Genomic DNA, 24357 nt, shown 5'->3' with positions numbered 1-24357 from the left:
CCTAATGAATGACATTTGAATCTTCAACATAGATATTGTGGTATACAATTTCATTACCTATATATCTACCTAACCACGTGGTTATGTAATAAACTAAGCCTGGCAGCTATCGAAAACCGGAATAGAAGCGTTTTAATTAACTCTTAGAAGAAAATATCTTAAAATATACCATATAGGTACAAACCCAGTAACATATTCGTTTTGGAAAGTCAACAAACATTTATATTTGTACGTCGACGGTGGACTTGTGAAGATTTCTAATTTAAAAATAACCAAATATCTATTTGTGTGAATGAAAATAGTTTTTTCCATTTTGGATGTCCCCATAAAGCCGACTTTTTGATGCCAATTTTCCTCACTTTTCTGATTAGTTAAGATTGTAACTTGAATAGAGAATTGAAACAAACAGAACGATAGAGATAAAAATTAGAGATTGCCCTATAAAACCTTTTTTTTTTAATATAAAAAGTATTTTTTAATCTATAAATTAAATTATATCATACGAACATACGTTTATTAGAACTCGCTCTAAACGAGCCTATGGACTGACACATACATACATACATATCCGTACCATATGATGTACCGCATAAAGTTGGCATTTATAAGAAAAAAAAAATTAAGCCTTAGCTAGAACTAGAAGTCCCTAGATAAAAGCAAAAAAGGTAATTTAAGGTTACCTTGAGTTAGATATATCCTTGCGATGATTATGAACATTATATATAATTTATATAAAAAATAAATTATTCACGAAATTTAATAACTCTTTTATTGTTTAATTATTTATATTGTTTAATATAAATTTTTACAATTATAATCAAGGTTCTAATAAATAGTTAAGTTTCTCACACAATAATTATTTTTATTTTTTAAATATTCTAAACCTACATAGAAGAATATAAGTTAATTTCTCAATATATATTAAAAAATTTTTTTCAGCTTCACATTGTATCGCGCAGATAGCAGGGAAGGCAGAGGGTACCTGGGAACCTACTATAAAGGACACCGTTCCAAATTAAGACACTGCGTTCCCCATTTTCTGACGAATTCTGGAGGCAATGCATGTTAGTTGCGGAATTCAACGCCGTGCTTTGCCTTGATACCAGATCGAGGAAATGAAAATATGAAATATTTCATTTCCTCGAGTGGGGATCGAACCCAAGACCTGTCAATTTTACTGCGCTACGACAGTTGCATAATATTCAAAGCAAATTTTGCAATAAATAAATAAATTTATTTGAGAACAATAGTATATAAAGTATATATAAAGTCAACATTGTTGACTTTAACATTGGATATATTATAATTAAGCGCTATTTCGTCATTAAAAATGAAAGTAACCACTTATATTAAAAAGAAAAGTCTACAAAATTATAAATAATTAGTAAAGATAAATATTTAATTGCTCAATCTTTGACACAAAATATATATATATATATATATTATATGAAACATATTACTTTAATATAAAATTTTCTTTTATAGCTGCAATGAAAATCATAGGTACTTGCGAAAATCTCTTTACTGCTTAATTACATATAACGGTATTACTTTTACCCTAAATTTATTAGATTCATTTTCACTTTTCTTGTTGGACTTGTTGGAATTGTTAGATTGCTTCAATTTCTTCTTTTTTGAGAATAGTTTTAAATTCACAAGACAAGGACCGTCGTGAAGAACTGCTAAGTCTCTGTCTTCAGCCTTTGCACGTTTAAATTCACACATATTATCGTACGTCGTTCCGTCTGTAGCGCAAATAGATTGATTTGATGGACAATCCCAACTATCAGCATAGCTGTTTTGTATAAACAACATGAGAAGAACTTTCACTAAAAATAGAGTTAATTAAGTGTAAAATTATATTTTTAATGTTAATTAAATAAAAATAAAATTGTACTTTTAATTTCTTAGACTCGCCCTAAAACTTAAATATTTTTAGGGAGAAATAAAATTACGTTTTTCTTATATTTATACACAAATATATATTATTAAATAATTCTTGTAATCACTTTATATGAATATGCTGACTCTAATTGAATATAAAATATATTAAAAAAATATAAAATACAGGGTGGAAGAGGCAGCGCTTCTTTTACTGAAACTGCAAATAGGGTAAAATATTTCAAACCCAGAATTAAAAAAATTAATCAAGGTACCTCAACAGTTTAGACGTAGGATTTTTTTTTCATTTCACGATTTTATCCATACTTGTATTTCGTGTCACGCACACATAAGTATGCGACGTTGCCGCTTTGACAGGTAAGTGTGTGCGTGCCTATATTATACTTTACAAATAGCGTTTTATTTTTAAAACGATAATTTTATTATTTATTTTGTTTGAAAAAATAACTTTTTCATTTTTGGGAATTATTTTTTTTCCGAATTATATTAGGCTTTTATAGAGTAGTTAAAACTGTGGTTTCATTTAAAGTGGTGCTGACAATTCCATCCTGTATAATAGAAATATTAATGAAATTTATATTAGAAAAAAATAAGTTGATACTTACATAGCAGTAACATGATTATGTATTTGATATTAATTGAAGGAAAACTTATCGCTTCTACATTGTGGCCTGAAGCGTATATAATACACACTCGTTAGCTCTACACCATACCAGCAGTCCTCAAACTATGGGTCTCAAGACTATTTATTACAAGAACACTTTTCAATTTATATGGATAATGTTTATGTTTTTTAATCTAAATAGAAGATACAAATATCATTCAGATTTTAGTAGTGACTCACCACTCGAGAGTGTGGGCTAATATTTTTACATTCTATGCTTTCAATACATTTAACTTTGAGAACCACTGGTTTATACTGTAGTAGTTATTAAAATTAACATACGTTTAAAATTTTCTCCAATTTACAAGTAAAACTTGTTAAAACTGCTTTTTAATATTAACTTATTTCTTGTGCATAAATAATATGCATGCAAATTATGTAATGTGTTAAATAAAATGAAGAGAAAACTTAGTTCTCCATCATAATTAATAATTATTATCTAGAGAAGAAATATTCTCTAGAGAAAAAATATTAGATGATTTTTTTAAATGACTAATTCTTTAATAATTTTATTTAAATAAAATATAATATATAAAAATATTTTTTGGAATAAATCTAAGATTATAATAAAATAAAAGTCATATTGTGTAACTTAATTAAACAAAAAAATTAAGTTACAAAATATGACAGGAAAATCAAAATTATAATTCACCTTAAAAATAAGTACAAAACAGATAACTTGGCCCATGAGGGGATCGAACCCGCGACCTTCGCGTTATTAGCACGACGCTCTAACCAACTGAGCTAATGGGCCAGTGGACAAATTGATGAAATTAGATAACACATACATATGTAGGTATACTATGTTTTTTTTTTATTCCATTTATCGTGGACATAATAAAATTGTTTCTTTTTTTAATTAATCCATTGTAATTTTTATCTTTATAAGTGACGTCATCAAAACTAAACTTTGTAACATTCATAGAGCTTATTCTCTCCATATATCATTTTTGTTTTAATATTTCCTATTGAAATATGAATCGATTTTTATATTTATTTTATTTAAAATAAGGTTAAAAGTTTTAGATTTAGTGACAGATGGTCAAACACCGTGTTATAGACGCGTGTTCGGTCGTCGTTTTGGACATCACAACATATGGCCAGAGATCATGTTCCTTTTACATAGAAGCCGTATACGAGTTGTTTAGAAGGAACCTTCACGTTTTATAACAATAGTTAGCCTGAAATTTAATAAGCAAACCAATTTTGATAGTTGTTATTTATGGAGATTTGGAAAATTAACTAAATTATTATATGTATTTTAGCTTTTACTCATAATAGGCAGAGAAGCAGACTCTACTATAGAATCACTCGGTTCTCCGCTTTGAGTATCCGCGTTTATTTTACCAAAATAGGTTTTTTTAGGGTCAGGTTGTATCCCATGTCAGGGTAAACATAGGGAACCTAGTGGTAGACTAGTACATGGCATTAAAAAGACGGGGAAACGTTCTCGGTGGTTTTATAATAGTATTTATATATTTATTTGTAAACATTTATTAATTTCAATGATACAGCAATCTGATAAAATATTTCACCTGATAATGATAGATTCATTCACACTTCCTTTGTTATATTTTGACGTAACGTCATAACATGTAAGAACGTATATTCAATTCAATATAATAAATAGTAATGCAAACTGTCATTCCCACGCTAAGAATTATTATAATAAACATTATATTGAAGTGTTAAGTATGTCAGTTCTGGACTAACTGACATATTTACTTTAAATTATAATAAAATTATAAGAAGGTAAATAGTGTTCTTTTTCTTTATAATTATATATAACAACCGTATAAATATTATTAAAGAAATTTAAAATTAAAATATTTTTATAATATATCAGATTAATTTGTATAAAAAAATGACTACGTATTAAGAACGTATTGAAGCAATATTTTATTATTTATATATTGATTTGTATGTTAGTTCCTTTCTATATTGCCATAGTCGGTAGTCATTTTTTAAATAAAATTAATTGAATATTAGGTATAATATTCTATTAATTTTATTTGAAAATGATATGCCTGAAACCTCGTTTTTATTACAAAATATAGTAACACGTGATTAAAACATATTTAAATGTAAAAACTATAAACTCCATTGAACCATTGATACTAAAGTGACCTTTAAAGGTTACGCAGTTTACCCGTAACAGAATTGGTATACACAACACTGTTACGGGTGCAGAGCATAATTGCAAAATTTGAGTTCCGCCACTCAACACGCAATGCCTTCGGAATTTTGAGGGAAATAGTTAACGAAACAGGTAAAGGATAGGATAGGAGGATAGGAAATTAAGAGAATATTTATTTAATTGTTTTTCAAGATTAATTATTTAATATTTTAATCAATTACCTAATACTTATAGCAAAAAAAGCATTCCCATTCTTCTCCAAGCTAATTGCATTTAACCAAAAAATTGTAACCACATTTCCCCAAAACTGAAACTAAACGCACCATTCAAATCCTCGAAACACTTACATAATCTGTTACACCGGTATATCTTAATTCACAATTCATGGACGCCATTACTACTTCTCAGATACTCGAGGGCCTTATCAACGTCTGGTACTCGTGATTTTCGAGAGGGAACTCGTAGTCTTACGGTCACGACTTCGCTCGATATACCAAAACGCTAACGAGTGCTGGCGCGAACGAAAGTGAACAAATGCCATTGTTTAAGGAACAGGTGCTGTGATGTAGATAGCAGCCTTCGTAATCCGACACCTACAGACTACAGACCATAGACGCATTGGGAGGAACCTTGCGAGTTATATAAGTGTTTCAACATTGAAACTTTTGCATTCTTAATCTTATTATGTATTTAAAATCAATTATTTATATTGTTCTTTTTCGTTTATTTTAATCTATTTAGTGTAAGATACAAGGAAACTTGGATTTTTAAATAAAGTGATTGTATCAATTCTGCAATTCCAATTGAATACTTCAATTGCGAGGAAAACAGGATGTAGATTATACGATAGTAAGAGAAAAGCTAATTGTACCGATAGGGAGGCAGATGGAACAGAAGGAAACGATTGACACTGATATAATCAGTGAACTTATCAGGCTTGGGTCTGATATAAGAGAAACAGTAATTATCGTTTAATCGAATCGAAAATCGTATTATTGCTTAAATGTCACCACTTTCTATTTCATAAAGGTTCCGTAAATGTTAAAAAAGCAATCCGTTTCTTACTGTCCAATAATTTTTTCGAGATATCGAAAGTTGAGTGGCCGAGCTTTTATTAGGCCGAGTATTTTTTTCTTTCATTATGGTGGAGAGCGGAGTGTCTTAACACTAGGCTCCCTCTGCCTACACTGTTTCATGCCGGATACAACGTGAAGCTGATAGTTATGTAGATTCTTTTTTATCTTCCCTCTGTATCCCACATGAGAGTAGGCAAACGGAACCTAGTGTTTAGACACTTTGCTCTCACTTTCTATAGTTTTAAGATTTCATATACATACATAATATATCCTATTGATAGCGTAACAATAATACACATATCGCAAGAGACCGCAAAATCTTTAATAGTTATCATAAACGCATAAATTGGTGGATAACACTTAAACAGAGTGAGCGCAGTGTGGATTTCGTAAACCAGGCTTTATCTAAAGGTTCTGTTATATAACAACTTTTGTATTTTTGGGAAAGAATAAGATACCTATGTAAATGTAAAATATTGCTAGCGTTATTGGATAGGTATACTAAAAATAATAATTTAATATAGGTTTTTAAAGTTCGTTGATGTTTTTGGTGTACTTATTTCTTTATTTTTATATTGAAGTAATAATTTTAATACTAATACAGAACAAGCTGAGAGCAACAGGTTTTATTAATAAAAAAATCACAATTGACTTCTAATTAAAAACATCGAATATGGTTCATACGAGACTTCAAATAATTCTTATTAATAAAATATTAAATAATATTATCGAAACTATCGTTGAAAATATATGGTCTTCAATTAGAGTCGGAAATTTGAAATATTTTTTTTCTATGAAACGCCTACGAATTTTTACTTTGCTTGTATTGTAGTAAACGATGCATGCAATGCTCGTATCTTTTTATTGCGCTAACTTAGAAACTTAAAATAAAATAAAATAAAAAGCCTTTTATTTCTTGCATATTAATACAACTTAATAAAGATTAATATTGAGAAAATACATATGTTAAATGCAAGAACCCCTCCTCAGGTGAAGGTGACGGCCTCTTCTAAAGAAGTCCATTTCTCTCTGTCTTGAGCTATTTGCGGCCAGCAAGGGCCAGCGATTTTGACTAGTTCGTCTTCCCATCTCGTATAAGGTCTGCCTCTGAAGCGCCTGCCCTGTGGGTCCTTCCATTTGGTTCCAATTTCAGCTTAATACCTTTAATTTTGAGTTACGGAACCCTAACAAAGCACAAATATCCTCGGAGCTAAGTGGCGGTTAGCATGTACGTAGATCAAGATTACTATATAAGGAGGGTACCTACCAATTATGTTAAAACATCAAAGGCAAACTAATTGCATAAAACTGCTTTGGTAATCGTTGAAATAAAGCTGCAAACGATACATCGATTAAGTAATAAAACGATTCGTTGTGGCTATCAAATCTATATTAAACGTAATATATTAATTATGTATACATTCGTACAGTGTTTATAAGGTCTTTAATGGGATTAGTGTTATTTAATATGTTTTTTTTTAATAACAAATTCCTTATAAGGACTAATGATATTTAAAAAAAAATATTGGACTCTTTCATTTTAATATTTTTGTTTTTAATGATACTAATTAAAAAATAAATATGCCACAATTGTAGTTTAATTAAGGATAAAAACTACGGGTATATTTTTTTAAAATCTTTTTAAATCAAACCCCCAAATTCATATTTTAGATTCTTATCTTCTTTTTATTCTTCTTTTATTAAACCAGTGCGTGTAAACACAGTCCACCCTCTTATTTAGCGCCTACAATTAAAGTAGTTGTAACTACGCGTTAATTAAGCGCCTTGTGCAACTTTTAATTGGAGTGGTCGGAGTACTTCAGCGTAGTGAGATTAATGACGACGTAGTGGCACAATTGTGATAAATCTGACTGGAATCTCTAGTCTTAGGTTCAAATTCGACTTGGGAATATTTTTAATTTTTTTTAATTTTTAATATTTTTATATGTATATGTATGTATTTTTTAGTGTCATGATTTTTGTCGTATAACTGTAACAGGATAGGTAGTGATAACTTAGTGTCAAGACAGTTCATTCTCCGCTTTTTTACAAGTTTAAAACATTACGTTACATATGTGTAGAGTTTTGGAATTTAACGTCGCGCTTTGTCTTCCCAGAATGGGGAAATGTAAATAATTCAATCCCCGAGTAAGGATCGAACCAATAACCATCGCGTTTACATTTAGACGCTGCTGCACCACGATGACCTCAACATTTTTCTATTAAGTAAATAAAAATAAATCAGCTTCACGCTGTATCCCTCTCAGAGCGAATCCCGGTAGGCAGAGGGAGGTCTAGTGTTAAGACACTCCGTTCCCCACTTTCTGTCGAAATCTGGAAGCATTACGTGTTGAGTGGCACCAAACACCAGAGCGAAGAAATGGAAACATAAATTATATATTTCATCTCCTCGAATGGTTATCGAACCCACAACTAGTAGGTTTTACAATCACTGTGCCCTTTGCACAAAGTGCAAGTGTCAAAATATATCAAAATTGGAAACGAATGGTACACTTAACGAAATACGGGATATATTTGATCATAAAATAGAACTAGTAATACATTGCTTAATTAATATTCAAATATTAAATGTCATTTATTTCTCACCCAATTCAATTAAGAAAGATGTCTGCAAAACAAATATTGTTTTATCAAATGTACCATTGCAACATTACTCGTATAGTGTAATAGGAATCAGGTGCATTGGTCACTTTAAAATTTGTATCACATTTCACAAGTTAATATCCAGTTTTCAAATAAATATCAATTTGCGAAATAAGAATTACTTATAAAAAGATTGGTACCAGACGTATAGTATGTACGTACGTGGTATATACATACTATACATATATTTATAATACTGCGATGTCATATATATAATTTTGCATGCTCTAATAATCCGCGGTCTTGATATTGAAGCTCGAACTTCCACTAATATGATTATATTATTTTAATGTGTAAGGCGAATCTATTAATATATGTACCTATATGCAAATAGTAGCATGATGAATTGGGATCTATGTCGCTCAATTGGTGCTACAATGACATTTTTCCATTTTTTCAATATTGCATGAGATACAGTTAAAGTTTGTAAATACTCCTGCCCTAGTGTTTCACTACCGACAAAACTTTTAAAATGTATATTGCCCTCATTTCGTTTTCTTATGTTGCCAAACTTTATTGTAAATTTTTATTTTTTGTTTTTCATGGACCGAACTAAAAAATCTATGAAAAATAACAAAACCAGTCAAAATAAAAGATAGCAATTATAAAATTACTAAATAAATTAATAATCGCGTCCAGTCCCAACGTTACTATGTTATCTTTCACTACAAGATATTTTATGGGTTTGCATTTTGTAAAGCTTTTTGTAACTTCTATTATAATTATTAAGAAAGTGTGCTTCACAACTGACTTAAATCTCCAAGACAAAAGTTTCATTAATATTTATTGCATTAGAAAACTGTGAACTCCTGTTTTCATTCATTCATTCATTCATTCATCGATTCGACGAGATACAGTAACTCGTATGACATACCTACAACACTACAATCGAAATTCATTCACACCCTTCTGTGAAACGCCGCCATAAAAACTTTCTATTTCTTTGATAACCAAACGTTTTGTTATATTCCTAGTACTTCCATATTAGAACAGATATAGTTGAAGAAAAGAAATATAGTTAAGTAATACGACTGCTGTCAGGATAGGTCTTTGACCATACTTAAAATGGTTAAGAAAGTTGCGCAAAAACATGCTGCAGACTACGCCTTTGCAGGGCTGGCGGTTAAATGTGTAAGATTATCGTCGTGTTATTATATTTTGTAGCAATATGTTTAATTTTTATATATTTACAATTAAAACACATTAAAAATAATTTAAAATAAAAAATAAACAATTTACGTTTAATAAATATGGTGCGATAGAGCCTGATGAAATATGATAAACAAATAAGCGACATAAATTAGTGGACATAACAAAATTTAAAAAGGGCAGCTCAAACAATGTGTTTTATTATTAGGTTTTACCTTTAAATAACCAACAATTAATAAAGTCAAATAAAAGACAAAGTAAAATCTTTTAATTCAAAATAAGAAGTTATATGCTTCATTTTTTAAACATCAAATAATCTACCACAAGTTCACTAAAGTTAATGCCAGTCAGACCTGAGAAGAATCGACCCAAGAACTCAGCTAGATTTTTTTTTAAATAAATTATATACAAACATTAAAATATTTCTGATAATGATATCTTTTTTTATGATACCTTTGAAACGGACTGGAGCGAGCATTTCATTTCCCGGGTTATCATTTATAAAATCATTAATTTACAACGCTCTCAAATTGTGAAATAAAACATTCTCGGATGTTTTCTTGGATCCTATTGTAAAAGCGTACATTTCCATAGTCCCATAAAATAATTACGGACTCGACGCAATCGAGTTACAAATGCAATAAGCCTACTCCTATTTCTAGTATTAATATGTATCTATATCACCAATTTTGGTAAAATTAATAATGTTTTTCTTAACATATATAACATATACAAAAATATATTGATATAATTAATCAGGAAACCTAGTGTTATGACACTCCGTTCCCCACTTTCTGCCGAATATATTGAGATGCAACTGTCAATATATATTTATTTTAAATTTATGCCTTAACGAATCAACTATATTCTTTATATACAAGTGGCAGCCCTACGGCCCTAGGTTCATAACTCAAGTAGATCTAGAATCGACAAGATGAGGATTTACAATGCGTCTCGCAATGTTATTGGTAAAAGTTATTTAACTGGTGTCCTGTTATAGTTAACGAACAAACAAGCCCACACTTTCCAACTAATATAATGTTTGTTATTTTATATATTATTGTTATTGTTTCAGGTACGTTTACAGTTTTAAAGCGAAATTTAGTTAAATACGTTTAATTAGATTTTGAGGTAAGTAATTTTTTATTAATATGTTTTTTTTTTATTAACATAAATAGTTCAAATATGGCAATTTAAGATGAGTAAATTAATAATGACTAACTAAGCCATACGTTCTCATCGAGCCATGTCGAAATTCTTATACGTTTGTTACAATTTATTTATGTTCACTTAGCTGGTTAGAGCGCTTGGACGGTTCCCAAAGAGGCGTGGGTTCAAATCCTGCAATTTTTCTGTCCTAAGTGTGGAATAACACTTTAAAAATAGTGTCGAAATTCTTCATCGAAATTTAATTTACGGATCCATTAAATTAAAACTACAACTGCAACAACCCAAATGTGCCAAGATGGAATCGTTTACTCAATTACTAAAAAAACTATTGATATAAAATAATTAATAACCGCCAATAAATATTTTATAATTATTTCTTTTAAATTTACATACAATATCTACCACTTAAATATGAATAGGAGTTAGTTAGAAAGCTCTTTATTTTAAAGTAACAATATTTTAAATAGCAGTCAAAGTAAATCAAATAAATGTATCAGATAAATAGAATTTTGACAGTACATTAAACTTATTGCATTGAATATATCACTTTCACCGAACTTCAAACGTCTATAGATATGAAGAAGGGGAAGACCAACCTTTTAACAGGTACAGTTGGAAATGAAATAAGCTTAATAAAAATATTACTTTAATAACAAAGCAGCTGTCATAACTGCCTATCGTTAACAGAGAGGCACTTTGATATGAAGATGATGCCAATTGTGGTACAGAGGCACAAGCTTGTGATTGTCAACGTGATAGGTTTTGGGTTTGATTCTCACTTGAGCAAAAAAATTTTTTAATATTTTCATTACTTTGCATCGCCTCTTGTGTCGAGGCAAAGCGTGGTCGCCACTCAACACCCTGTCTCCAGTATTCGGCGAAAAGTAGGGAGTGGAGTATCTGAACACTAGGGTACCTCTGCCTACTCTACTACATACAGCGTAAAGCTTAAAGAAAAGAGAAGCACGTTAGAAGCACCTGTAAAAGGGTGAACCATTTTGTTTTTATTTACTTTTCCTTAAATTATACTACATACAATATATATGCCTCTTTTTCGGAATACATTGTTATCTACAGATTTTTATTTCTTAATTTGTAAATAAATTTAATTGTGTTTAAATAATAACAAAGTGATTCTAAAAGGGTTCCGTTATTACATTTTGAGGTGCGGAACCCTAAAAAACAAGATGTATGAGAAAACCTGTAAATGAACCTTTCGTGTAACAGTGTTTAAACACTTTCGATACGGTTATTACGTTTGAATTCGTGACATGCCTGCCTTTTTTGTCCTCATTTGAATTGAGAAGAATAATTTGTCTTAAAATGTATGCAGCATCTCAGGGTTATGTAATTGTTATATAAGAGAATTGAGTTCATTAGATGTTTTAAATTCAGGACAAATTTACTTACATGTAGATATTATTTATATGTATGTGTATATTATATTTTAAAGCTTATGTAGCCTCTTTAAAGCTTAGCTTAGCTTAGCTTTTTTGTATTAAATAGAGTCGTCGTATAAATAGAAAATAATTAAATTATAAAAAAGAATCATATTTAACGGAGCAGAGAACACCTCTATTCTGGGATGGCACTCTATGTTTATAATCAGTTTTAATAGAAAATAAAATATTATTATTTAATATGAAGCATCAATTCAATAGGTACCTACTAGTTGCCTAGATTTTCACAAACACATAAAATCAATACATGTGTGCCAAACCAGCACATACTAGCACTCGGGGCACGGACATCTTAATATTCCTTATAAGTTCTAAATTCTAGGTCTCACGGAGCTAGTGAGATTTGCGGGGAAAGCTATCGACCTCGAATGTTTTCATTAAATCCCAATGCATGTTTAATGACTACCTTTATCCGGACAAACGTATAATTATTTTTTGTATTTTGTTTCCTATAATTTTCAATATATATATATATATATAATTGAGTAAAAGTTTATATCATCATTCACCTAATGGATGTTTACAGTTTGTTTTGGCTTTTTGTTATTTGTATTACTTGCGGCCTCTAACTATTACCGTTAACTTGTAAGTACCTAAGTATAATACATCTTTTTTCATCAGGAAATGCGAAACTGTAGTTTTTTGTCTCGTCTATCTCCAGTTCGTTGAAATTCTCAAGAAAATAAATGAATATGAAAACACTTGTAAAAGCGATTTTTGTACAGTTATTTTTTTGTTTTTCACATTATATTTTTCCTTCTCTTACAGTAATTAAAAACAAGTGCAACTAAACGAGAAAATAATTACTTCTTTACTGATATGGCAACCTAGGATCTAGATTAAGAATTTATAGTATACCTGCATTAGTTTTGTTATATAAGATAGTGGAGACTATGGACCTGCCTAGTAGGGAACCCTAGAAAGTTTCCCACGTAGTTCAAATAAACATACCTACATTAGAAATGAACGTTTATCAAATGACATTATCTTTTAAGCTAAGTCCAACATTACATCAATAACACGGACAGTAACGATTTCGTAACATTTCATACTAAAGCCCTTATTCCCACAAAGCTTAGGCCGTACTTGAATAATAAACTAAGTGAGGTAAGTCGTGTGCCAATTAAAATGTTTCATTCGATTTACTTTTGTACTGGGTAATTAATTACATAGATGGTAATGAATAGAATTAGAAATGAAATCGAAAGTAATGGAAAAATATTTCTTTTAGGGTTCTGTACCTTTTAAGGAAAAAAGGAACCCTTATAAGATCACTTTGTTGTCCGTCCGTCTGTCTGTCTGTCCGTCAAGTGCCTTTATCTCAGGAACGCTTAGAGATATCAAGTTGAAATTCAAACCATAGCATATCTGTGGCCCAATGATTTCCTGAAAACAAAATTATATATTTGTACATTTACTTAAAAAAAAATAGCCGTATGTATCGCAAAAAACGCGTATTTCGACTAAAAAGGGAATTCAAACTGTAAAGGGAATCAAAACTAATAGGGTTCCGACTAACCTAGAATTATGAAATTTGGCACCTAGTATCTACTTAGGAAAACTATATATTTATGGTTAAATCCTAAAGAAGGATTAGTAAGTTCCTTTAAAAGGGTTAGTATTAAAGCCGCTAGTTCAAGTGAGGTATCAGATGAAAGGGCTCTTTCTAAGCAAAGCCTGAATTTCAGAAAAAGCTCAAGATCTAATTTTTGTATGGAACCTTCGGTGGACGAGCCCGACTCGCGCTTGTTCTGTTTTTTATATTATAGCCTATGATTTGATATAGAATTCCTTATATTTGATTGTACATCTACTGGGAACGGCGTGAAATCGATGATAGCGTTTGTTCCAAGTGGTGCGTAGAGAATTAATTTCACGAACTCTACAAGGAATGTAAGGAGATTATAGCTTTTAAACCTTTTAGAAAATTGTTAGATTTCCTTTTTTTATTCGCCCATCTTCCGCATTTTTCAACGTACCTGGTGATAAACGATTTAATTTTCCACTTTTTTTCATCCATTTAGAAACACTGTGATTGTTAACGGAACCCCATACTCCACTTATTCCTATGCTGCCGGTTCGATTCTCATTGATGGAAATTAATTATTACATATTTTTTATTTCCTCGCCCTGCACCCAATGTTTTAAAGGTTCAGCGAAAAGTGGGGAACGGATTGTCTAAGATCTAGGTTCCCTATGCTTCCTTTATGTATTTTAAGAACTGCACAAATATAGAGTAACTAGATTTATCACTATAGAATGCCATATTTAAGATATACAATCTTTAACAATATTCATATAGCACTAGCATTGTATTTTGTAGTAATTGCTAGTCTCGTGGGAAACAGCAAAACTCGTACAAAACAATTGTCGTAATAAATATTTTCAGTAATATTGGACACCAACATGGTTAGTTACCTTAATAACGTTTATAGCTAAAACGTTTAACTTCAATAGATTTAACCTATAAATGAATAGAAACTATATTGATATAATTTTAAGAGATAATTCTTACAAAATATAAAGTTAAATTTGTTATTGAGATCTCTTGAGGACTGTAAAACAACGGTTAACTGGCATAGCTAGTGGGTTCGACTCCCTCTAGGGGGAATTAATTATTATTTATTTATATTTTAATTTCTTCTGGTACCAAGATAAAAACGCGTTGTTGTGTCTTAGCAGAGGAACGCCTCTGTTCCATCAATCAATCTGTTCCATCTAAAGTTATTGTTTTCCTACAAATTTCTTATTGTAAAGTAAGCAATGTCTAAAAGTAAAAAAAAATCTCCCAACTTAATATAATATGATTTCCCTGTTTTTCATTTAAGCTTTTTTGATTTTCGCTTAAAAGCGACATTTAATGGTCTTCAGATTTAGATAGATAGCCCATAGCCCACAATGGTGTTCCGCCGACAAATACCTCCGCTTTCACGCCCGAGCTGAGACACGTCCATACAATTTGCTTACATTCGTAATGAAGCTCATTTATCTACGTTATGTCAGGGAGACGGAATAGAGGGATAAAATGTGGAAAACTGGCAAATAGTTTTATTACTTTAATATTTTTGATTGTGCCTACAACTACATTGTGTATGAATATTAAAGTAAAAGTTGGTTTTCTATTTACTTACGATATAATATTTCTGCTGCTTATTTTTATTGTTACGTTTTGAGATTTTTTTCTAGGGACCTGGGAACCTTGTGTTAAGTCAGTTCCGTTTTCCGCTTTCCGTCGTATTCTGGAGGCATTGCATGTTGAATGGCAAAACTAAAGGCCGCATTACCAGAACAAAGAAGTGGTAGTATTAAATATTTCATTTCCTCAAGTGGGAATTGAACCCATAACTCGGTCGCTTTCACAGTCATGGCCAGGACTGGCCTCAAGTTGCAGTACTTGTACATATATCACATTGTTTCTAGATTTTCCGACCAATTTATTTTGTGAAAGGTATAATTTGAAATTTAATCTACAATCATCATTATTAGTAATTTACCAATTTTCTCATAATAAAAAATATATATTATCACGATATGTAAATTAATTCTATTCCCTTTTAAACGCTGAACTCTTAACACATTAATCACTTGGGCTCAGTTTAAACAATTACAAGTAGAATTCCAATTCCGATGTTCTACAGTTAGTCTAGCTTTCTAGTGCTTTAATCATGTCGAGTTATCTTATCTGCTCTTTAGACCACCTTTAGACCATGCTCCACTGTTGCAATGAAAGCTAACATGCGAAACGTCTGACCTTTGATTTTCTTCAGTTCGCAAGAAGCTATTATTTTGTGATAGAAATTAATTTTACCATATAGTTTTCAGAAAGGAAGTAATCTTAGCACTATTTCAATATTATTATGTAACAAGCTATATAAAATCTCATTAGCTCCTCGCTGAGCCGACGATTTCTTGTTTCATTTTCTCAGAAAATTCGATTCTAATTTACGTATTGATTGAGACTGAGATGTGCAAATTACATGATAATGAAAGCGAGTGTCTGTCGGAAGTTATATTATACAGAGAATATACGGACTACGGATATTACGGGCGGATGATACTGTGGAAGTCATCAAAGGAAATCCTGATACTACCCACTAAAACCCAGCGGGAATCCTCTCCACCTTCATGGAGTTTTTAAGTTATCCTAAAAGGAATATAGACCAAGACCTCTTTATTTTACTCGTTACCGGTGAAACAGCATGTACTGTGTATAATCCATAGGAATTTTATTCATATTATTTCATACATTGTCTGGACGCCTTATAACCTGATGCCTAAAAATCATAACATGAAAATAATCAATTAAAAAAGAAAGAAACAGAAAAATACTTTAATTACTATATTTCACATAATATTATATCACAATGTAGGTACCTAAAAAAGTTGTTAAATATACTTAAGGGCTGTACTTATTAACTGACGTAACAGTAGTCCGTAAACTTTTTTCCTTAAAATTAATATGTAACGACTTACGTAAAAGTACCTTTTACTATATTTAATACCTACATAATACATATGTATGAATCATTGACTTATAATGCAGTCTTAATTAATACCGACTGTTACATAGAAGTTTCTTAAAAAAAGCTTTATAAATCATTAGCTTTATGGTTTAATAAACATATTTTTCAAACTTTACATGTCCTGTCTGTGAGGCCTTTTGTGGTGCAGGAGGCAAGTGGGGAACGGAGTGTCTTAACACTAGGTTCCCTCTGCCTACCCTGTGTGTGCGGGATACAGCGTGAAGCTGATTTTATTTATTTAGAAAAAAATAACAATACCAAAATATTATTTACAATTATAGATTACCTAACATTTATTGCAGAATATTAACTATGTATGGACAGTTGTAATGCAATACGTCCAATAACATAACTCGCAATATAATGTTACTTACTATACGCTAAGAAACATTATCTGTTACCGAGTTGACACTCAGTATCCGGAAGGCGGAAGCAATGCTATCAATATGGCACGAATAGGTTTATTTCCAATTAATATATTTTTATGCTAGCTATTTACTATGTTTACGTAATGACGAAGATTGTAGGCTTGACTTAGAATAATTAAAGTTTATATAATTGTTATTTAATATATTATTTGTAGTTATTTAGATAGATTTATCGACTTTTTTCCTTTTTCTTTTCTGGTTCAAAACTGTAAATGTTTTTAAACAAATTGGTTATTGCCAATCTATAAATATTTCAAACATTACTTTTAATATGTCTTAAAATACTTAACAAATCCATAAAGTTTAACAAACTCGTAAGGTTGAAATGTAGGTCTTGAATTCCATGTTAGTAAGTGATATTGCAAATAGCTGGCTGATGACGAAGGAAATTACTGCATGCCAGTCTTCAATTATTCTTAGTTTAACTTTACATCTAGGTATATGTATGTATGTATGTTATTTTGTAAGTTAAAATTAACGGTACATTTGTATCAATATTTAAAGTTTTAGCATCACTGTAATGACATATTAATGTATTGTGAACAGAGGATTAATTTTTGCGAAAATTGCGTAAGAAAATTTCTTGACAGGCTTCTAGTAGACTATTCATAAAATAGATATTTAAAATAAAATAACAAATTTCAATATAGGCCGTCGTGGCGCAGCGGCGAAGGCTATGACAGTAACGCGACGGATGTAGGTTCGATCCCCACTCGTGGAAGTGAAATATTTATTTACGTTTATATTTCCATTTCTTCGCTCTGGTGTCAAGGCAAAGCGCGGCGTTGAGTTCCTCCTCCAGAATTCGGCAGAATGTGGGGAACGGAGTTGTGGGGAACAATGAAATGACACTAGATTCCCTCTGCCTACCCTGCTGTGTGCGGGATACAGCGTGAAGCTGTTTTTTTTTTTATTTCAATATACACTGTGATATATGATAGAGTAAGTAACACGAATAAAAGCAATAATAAAATTATTCGAATAGGATTATAAAAATATTAAAACAATGTCGTAAACAGGTAGAATATAAAAGGTAGTTGGCTATTTAACTTATACAGCATAAACGTAAATACGTACTTAAAAACATGATTTCCTCATTAAATTTTGTTTTATCATTAAAATGCGATAATCACAATATTAATTCATATTGCCGGGTTAAAACTACCATATATAAGCGATTTAATCTCCGATTAATAATAAAAATAAAATAAATATTTTTTTTATTTTAAGTAACAGTTTTATATTATAAAGTAGTTTTACTACCATTCTGTAAATTTTCATACTTATAGTACATTATTTTAGTATTTTTGCCGTTAGTCCTTAGTTAGTCTGCTTAATAAAGGGGTATAATAGCAGTGCCGATGGTTAATTCTAAAGAACTATTGAGATTGTTTTTTGTGTATTTAGTTTTTGTTTATAAAAGTACCAAAAATCTATTTTTTGCATTTTTAATGCGTTATTCCTCCTTAGACGGTTTCCAAGAAGAGCGGGTTCGAATTCTGCTACATACAAATTTTTATATGTACGGAAAAAACACGTTTTACTGGTAAAGTTACCAGCCATTTGTATTCTATCAAAATAAGACAAACTTCCATTAATGATGTGAGGTAAACCCCACTAATTAAGTAGTATAGGTTTATGTTTTAGTTTCACCGTTACATCCTGAGTAGGTAATTTGAATGGCGAATGGCGATCGATTTTTAGGCCGATGCGACGTGTGACACGAATATCGATTACGTTCAGATATTCGGTGGCGGTTGACGTAATTGGAAATGAATATGACAGGATGTAATAACGATGATTTGCGAGATTGGACCCCGTCGATATTTATATGCAACTTAATTATGAAATAATATTTACAGGAAACGTACAAGCTGTTATAATTATAGCTTTGGGCTTTAACAGTGTGCGGTTGTTGAATAAATTGATGGTTTTTTGCAGATCACATATTATGTCAGTTAAATTTTATTTAAAAATTGTATAATTTAAATAGTTTAGCATATCACAAAATAAGTAAAAATATATCACAAACTAACCATACGTAGATCAGTAGACAAAAACAAAAGGGCTTCTGCATTAACATATATACGCATTAAGGTAGTTAAAGCTAAAAGAAGAAATTGCGACATTCAAAACATTCAAACAGGTGAAAATGAAAGATCTTCAATTCTTCTATCAGAAAAGGAATCTTCCTTCTGTACTATCAAGGTAAAAGGAAAGTATATATAGGTACATATAACACGCCTACTGTGAACGACCCTTCTTGGAAATTCTCAATCTCAATACCACATATGATTACGTAAAAAAAATTTTTTATATTAAAGCCGTAATTCCGACGATGTCTGGTGCATGTAGTTATTTCCGCACCTGATTTGCAAATAAATGTATAATGTAATTACCGTCTAAAATAATTACATGCATTTTTTTTTTTATGCAAACCTTTTACTGGTGATTGAGTAACTTTTACCTTATTTGTAAACAAATTTAATTTTTTAAACTTTCTTTTTTGTGTTAAAAGTTAGAGAAATTGTTTTCAGCTTTTAAGCTATTAAAATTCTTGGCCATTTTTTTTTAGAATCTCGAGCTTATTTTATTTTGTAAATCACTTACCTATATTCAAACTAATATAGTAATGTAAAAAAAATAAAACTCACTCTAAAGAGTCTGCTTAAAAAAGATTTTACATGTTGACTCGAAAACTATAGTATTTAGCTTTAAATATTATTAAAAAAAAAGAAGCGTGATTAGTATCAAATATACTTTTTTTTTACTACTTTTTTTACTATACTAATTGAGATTTCAAACAAATCCATAGAGAGCATTCTTTAGCGACATTGAACAATGAAATGTTTATTGCTTAAATATAACCATTTATTAATCAATACCAATCAAATATATATTCTATATTTTAGCTTAAAAAAACTTAATTGTTCATGTAACTTTAAACAATGTAACCGTTGTTATACGTTGAGACTAGCGTTATATAATCGAAAATAATCAATTAACTGCTCACAGACGATGGTTGTTCTTAAAATCTTATAGATCAGTGATAGATCACTCGTTGACTTGCAATATTGCGAAATTAAAAAAGTAATTACATGTTGGTTGGAACTTCCGTTTTCCTCTCTCTTCGGATATAAAAGTAAATTAAAAAGAAAATTTAAAAGTTGTATTTAATTATAGAATGCGGGCTGTTTGTCTGTAAAAAATCGATTCCCACGCGTAAGTTTTAGGCAGAAAGAATTTTGCGTTGAAATAATTCACGGCACTCTCTTCTTTCCATCTAATTAGAAGCATTGCGAATTATAGGAAAAACATGATGGTTCGACAACTGTGCGTACACATTACATTTTTTTTTTGTTAATTGTCACTTATTTTATTTACTATTTTTATATATCTTTATCTACAAATAAGTACTTTAAACAATATAACAACATTTTATGAAATAAACACTAAATTCATTGCTACTATTGCAGTTAACTGTATTTAGCATGTAAAAATTAAGCAACCTATCCTTATGAAATTCCAAAATGATGAGAAACATTATTTTTCCTCATCTTAACATTAGGTTCCCTCTGCCTACACTCCTGTGAGTGGGATACATCGTGAAGAAAAAAAAAAAACATTAACAAATTCCATTCTAAGATTTGTTTTGCAAAGAATCGCCTGCCTAATAAGTCTGACAAACTGGAACAATTGGTCCCACTAAGGTTGGCACGCGACGGTGTTGCAGCCTCCTCTGTAATAAGTGCTATCTCGAGATCAGTACAGTGTATACGTCTGTGGAATCTGTTTTGTAATTGTTATTTATAGTCTACATGAAATGTGGGATTTCTTACACGTTTTGCTAGGAGTAGACTAATTGGCGTAACACTTTTGCTCTGGTTGGATGGGTTTGTTTTTAATAGCGATATATTGGTGTTTTTTATTGCTTTTTTTATAGCAGGGTAGGCAGAGGGAACCTGGCAATGGGAACACTATGTTCCCATTGAGTCAGCGCCTTGTTTTGCCTCGTTACCAGAGCGACGAAATAAAATCCATCCTTCGAACCCACAACTTTTCGCGTTTGCAGTCGCGGTCTTGTGTCCATGCGTCACGACTAGGCTTAAATTATTATTGATATAGTATAATATATGTCGTATTTACCTTATAGATTGAAATCTTTTCATTTACTTCTCGACAATGCAGGTATTCAAAGAAAATACTTAATAGGTATACTTTAGCTATCAATCTGGCCAAGTTCAGTCGCCAAGTAGAAGTGAGCTTGCTGCTAAAATTGCAGGTTTATGGATAAAATGTTACAGAAATTACTAGGTGAACGTGAGTTAATCTTTTTAACCTGGAGGTGACCAGCAAAGTGCCAATAAACCCAGTTACCGTACCATATACGGCAAGCATGTTAATGTTAAAAGCTTAAAGCTAGCGGCATCTAGAACGATGAAAAATTACTTATTTGATAGGTTAAATTAATAGTTTATTATTTATATGTGCCTTACGTTATATATCTACCATTAGGATTGTTAAAATAAATCAAATAAATCTATCACGCTGTATCCCGCATCTAGCAGGGTAGGGCAACTAGTGTTACAGCACCCGACATTCCAGCGAATTTTTCAAGGTATTTCCTTTTGGGTGGTGGAACGTAACGTGCTTTTGCCTTGGTGCCAGAGCGAAGAAATGAACAAATTAAAATAATAATTCCGTCCCCCGAGTAGGGATCGAACCCATTACCATCGCGTTATAGTCATAGTCATAAACGGGCTCAGTTCATTAATTATTTTAATCGCTTCAATTACATAAGGTGCTTTCGCCAATAAAATAATGTGGCTATTGTCGTGGACCTGTGAACGAAGCTTTGTTAACGACGCCACTAATAAATAGTATCTAAACTCCCATTGTCTAGAACAATTCGTTGTTGCGCAAGTAGTAATTGATATCTAATTATTGTCCGATTTTTCTTATCGGTTTCGGATAACATATCAGTATTACGTTTATCGTGTACATTGATTCTTGTAAAGTTTGAACCGGATCTATTTGTTTTAAAGTTTTATTTGGTTTTTTTTTTATTTACTATTATCCACTCATCATCATCATCATCAGCCTGTCCTCGTCCACTGCGATCCACTCGTTTTAGCTAATATTATTACTCGCGTATTCATTAGACAACATATTGTTTTATTTAATTATACGTGTAATAATTATAGTTGTAGCCTGCCATTTCGTTTGCGTGTAACTAAAAAGCGTATAATTCGTTCCTTTCCCCGTTTCCCGTGTCCCGTTTTCATAAGAATTTCGTGAATCCTGTCTTAATGTTCTCCTGTAATCTTTAAACAAAATACATTTTATACACGTTTAATTTCAGTGTTAAACACCGCTTTGTTTGTCCATGTATAAATTTTATTTCTGATCATGTCGTGTGTATTTCCATTTAAATTTTCTTGTATATTTCATAGCGTTTTTGATTTATTGTTCTTTTCCTGATATTGCATAGTTAATTTTTTTTGTCGTAGTTCTTTCTACATTACTTACACTTTTTCTATGGAGTTTTGGCATACGTGTAGTTTATTCTGTTGTTTTCCTATAAGCAACCCGTTTTTCAACTCTATGACATATGTACTTAATAGGCTAGATATCCTATATCTTATAAAACAAAGTCGCTTTTTGTGTCTGTCTGAACTTTCTAACTCTTCTTCTTCTAAACCACCCAGCGGATTTGGATGCGGTTTTCACCATTAGGTCGAGTATTTCTCAGGGAAGGTTTATATATAGTTTATTATTTGTACATTCTTATGTAAATTAACATAAATACGATAAATGTGTATAAAGTCCTACCCGCTGAGACACTTTGGCGCATGCGCTGCTTTAATGGTAAGTACTACATGAAAAAAATGTACTGGAGTATTGTTTCTCTTAATAAGAAAAGTCCGCGACGGCATATTCGTATTTTTTAAGAATAACGTGTAGTGATCATATTTCTGTCTAAAAATAGTAATTTCAATATATTTTTTATTGTGAGGGATATTTTTCCATAATGGTATTAATCCTTATCCTTTAAAATACTTTATTAAATTTCTACGTTAAACGAAGATAAAATTTGCTTTTTAAACTATTTCGAAATTGCGAATAGTTTTAGAGAAAAACGCATTTAATTATTGACACATCACGCCGTTCACACATCAACTGTATCGAGTCAAGTTTCACTTATCCGTTACTCTCAGCATATAAATAAGTACATTAGTTACGTTGGCCATTTAATGTAGATCAAAACTGTCTTTTCTGTTTTTCATTTTAATAAGTACTTTAGAAGTTGTTACAATATCAAAAAATCCTTGCTGCGAAACGCGCCTCGCGACGTTATGCTTATACAAGCGAGTCCGCTGCGCCCGCCTGCTTTACACGCATCGGTGGTTCAGTGGTAGAATGCTCGCCTGCCACGCGGGCAGCCCGGGTTCAATTCCCGGCCGATGCATTCTATTTAATTTTCGTCACAGGCAGCCACGTAGTGCTTGCTTTTCATCAGGGACAGAATACCCTCTTCAGCATTAACCACAAGCTCGAAAAAAAAACCCGCCTGCCTTTATAGCAACGAAGGTTTAGATGCGTTTGCACGTATTGGATAATTCGAGTTGAATGTATTATTTAATGTCATTTAACTATCTAAAAATAGTAATTTAAATATATTTTAATAAGTACTTGAAAAGATTAGTATCACAGATATAAAATTACGGTACCTACTAAAAAATCCTTGCTGTGTAAAACAATTGGAAAATTCTTATTGAAACTACGAAAATGCGGGTTGCATTAGGGTTTAATTAATTTTCACATTATCTTAAGTGATTTGCAAACATACATTATATGAATAATCCAGTAGTAAAAGCGGGCGAAGCCGCAATAGGGTCGCTAGTGTTAAATAATTTTCTTTTTTTTTTAATGCTGTCTTTATTTTTCATTATATTTTTAATGACCAGTTTTTTTACGTGTATTGTTTATAGATACTTTTATCTATCTCTTTACTCATGCCCTTTATTTATCGAAATATGCTGTTTTACCTAGACATATTCTTGGACAAATTGTATTGGTGTATTTTAATGAACATGTTTGTTTTATTTCAAGTTGTCAATCATTTAGTTATTTTGGGATTCATGGTGATTTCCACTTTCATGTTTTCATTTTTTTTCTAAGAA

The 24357-nt window shown here is 31.0% G+C and overlaps 1 protein-coding gene and 1 non-coding gene across 2 annotated transcripts in view; one reads left to right on the top strand and one right to left on the bottom strand.

The window, feature by feature from the left end:
• Cen (cerebellar degeneration-related protein 2-like) overlaps positions 1-24357 on the top strand; it is a 76650-nt gene that overhangs the window by 16728 nt on the left and 35565 nt on the right. The window lies entirely within an intron of this gene.
• Positions 3247-3320, bottom strand: TRNAI-AAU (transfer RNA isoleucine (anticodon AAU)). Its single transcript has one exon. It is a non-coding gene; the product is annotated as a tRNA-Ile (tRNA).

Source organism: Heliconius melpomene, chromosome 20 (genome assembly GCF_056956725.1).
Source record: "Heliconius melpomene rosina isolate 202511_hmr_F chromosome 20, ASM5695672v1, whole genome shotgun sequence".
Classification (NCBI taxonomy): domain Eukaryota; kingdom Metazoa; phylum Arthropoda; class Insecta; order Lepidoptera; family Nymphalidae; genus Heliconius; species Heliconius melpomene.
Note: the sequence above shows the minus strand (reverse complement) of the source record. Positions and strands in the feature narration are given on the sequence as shown.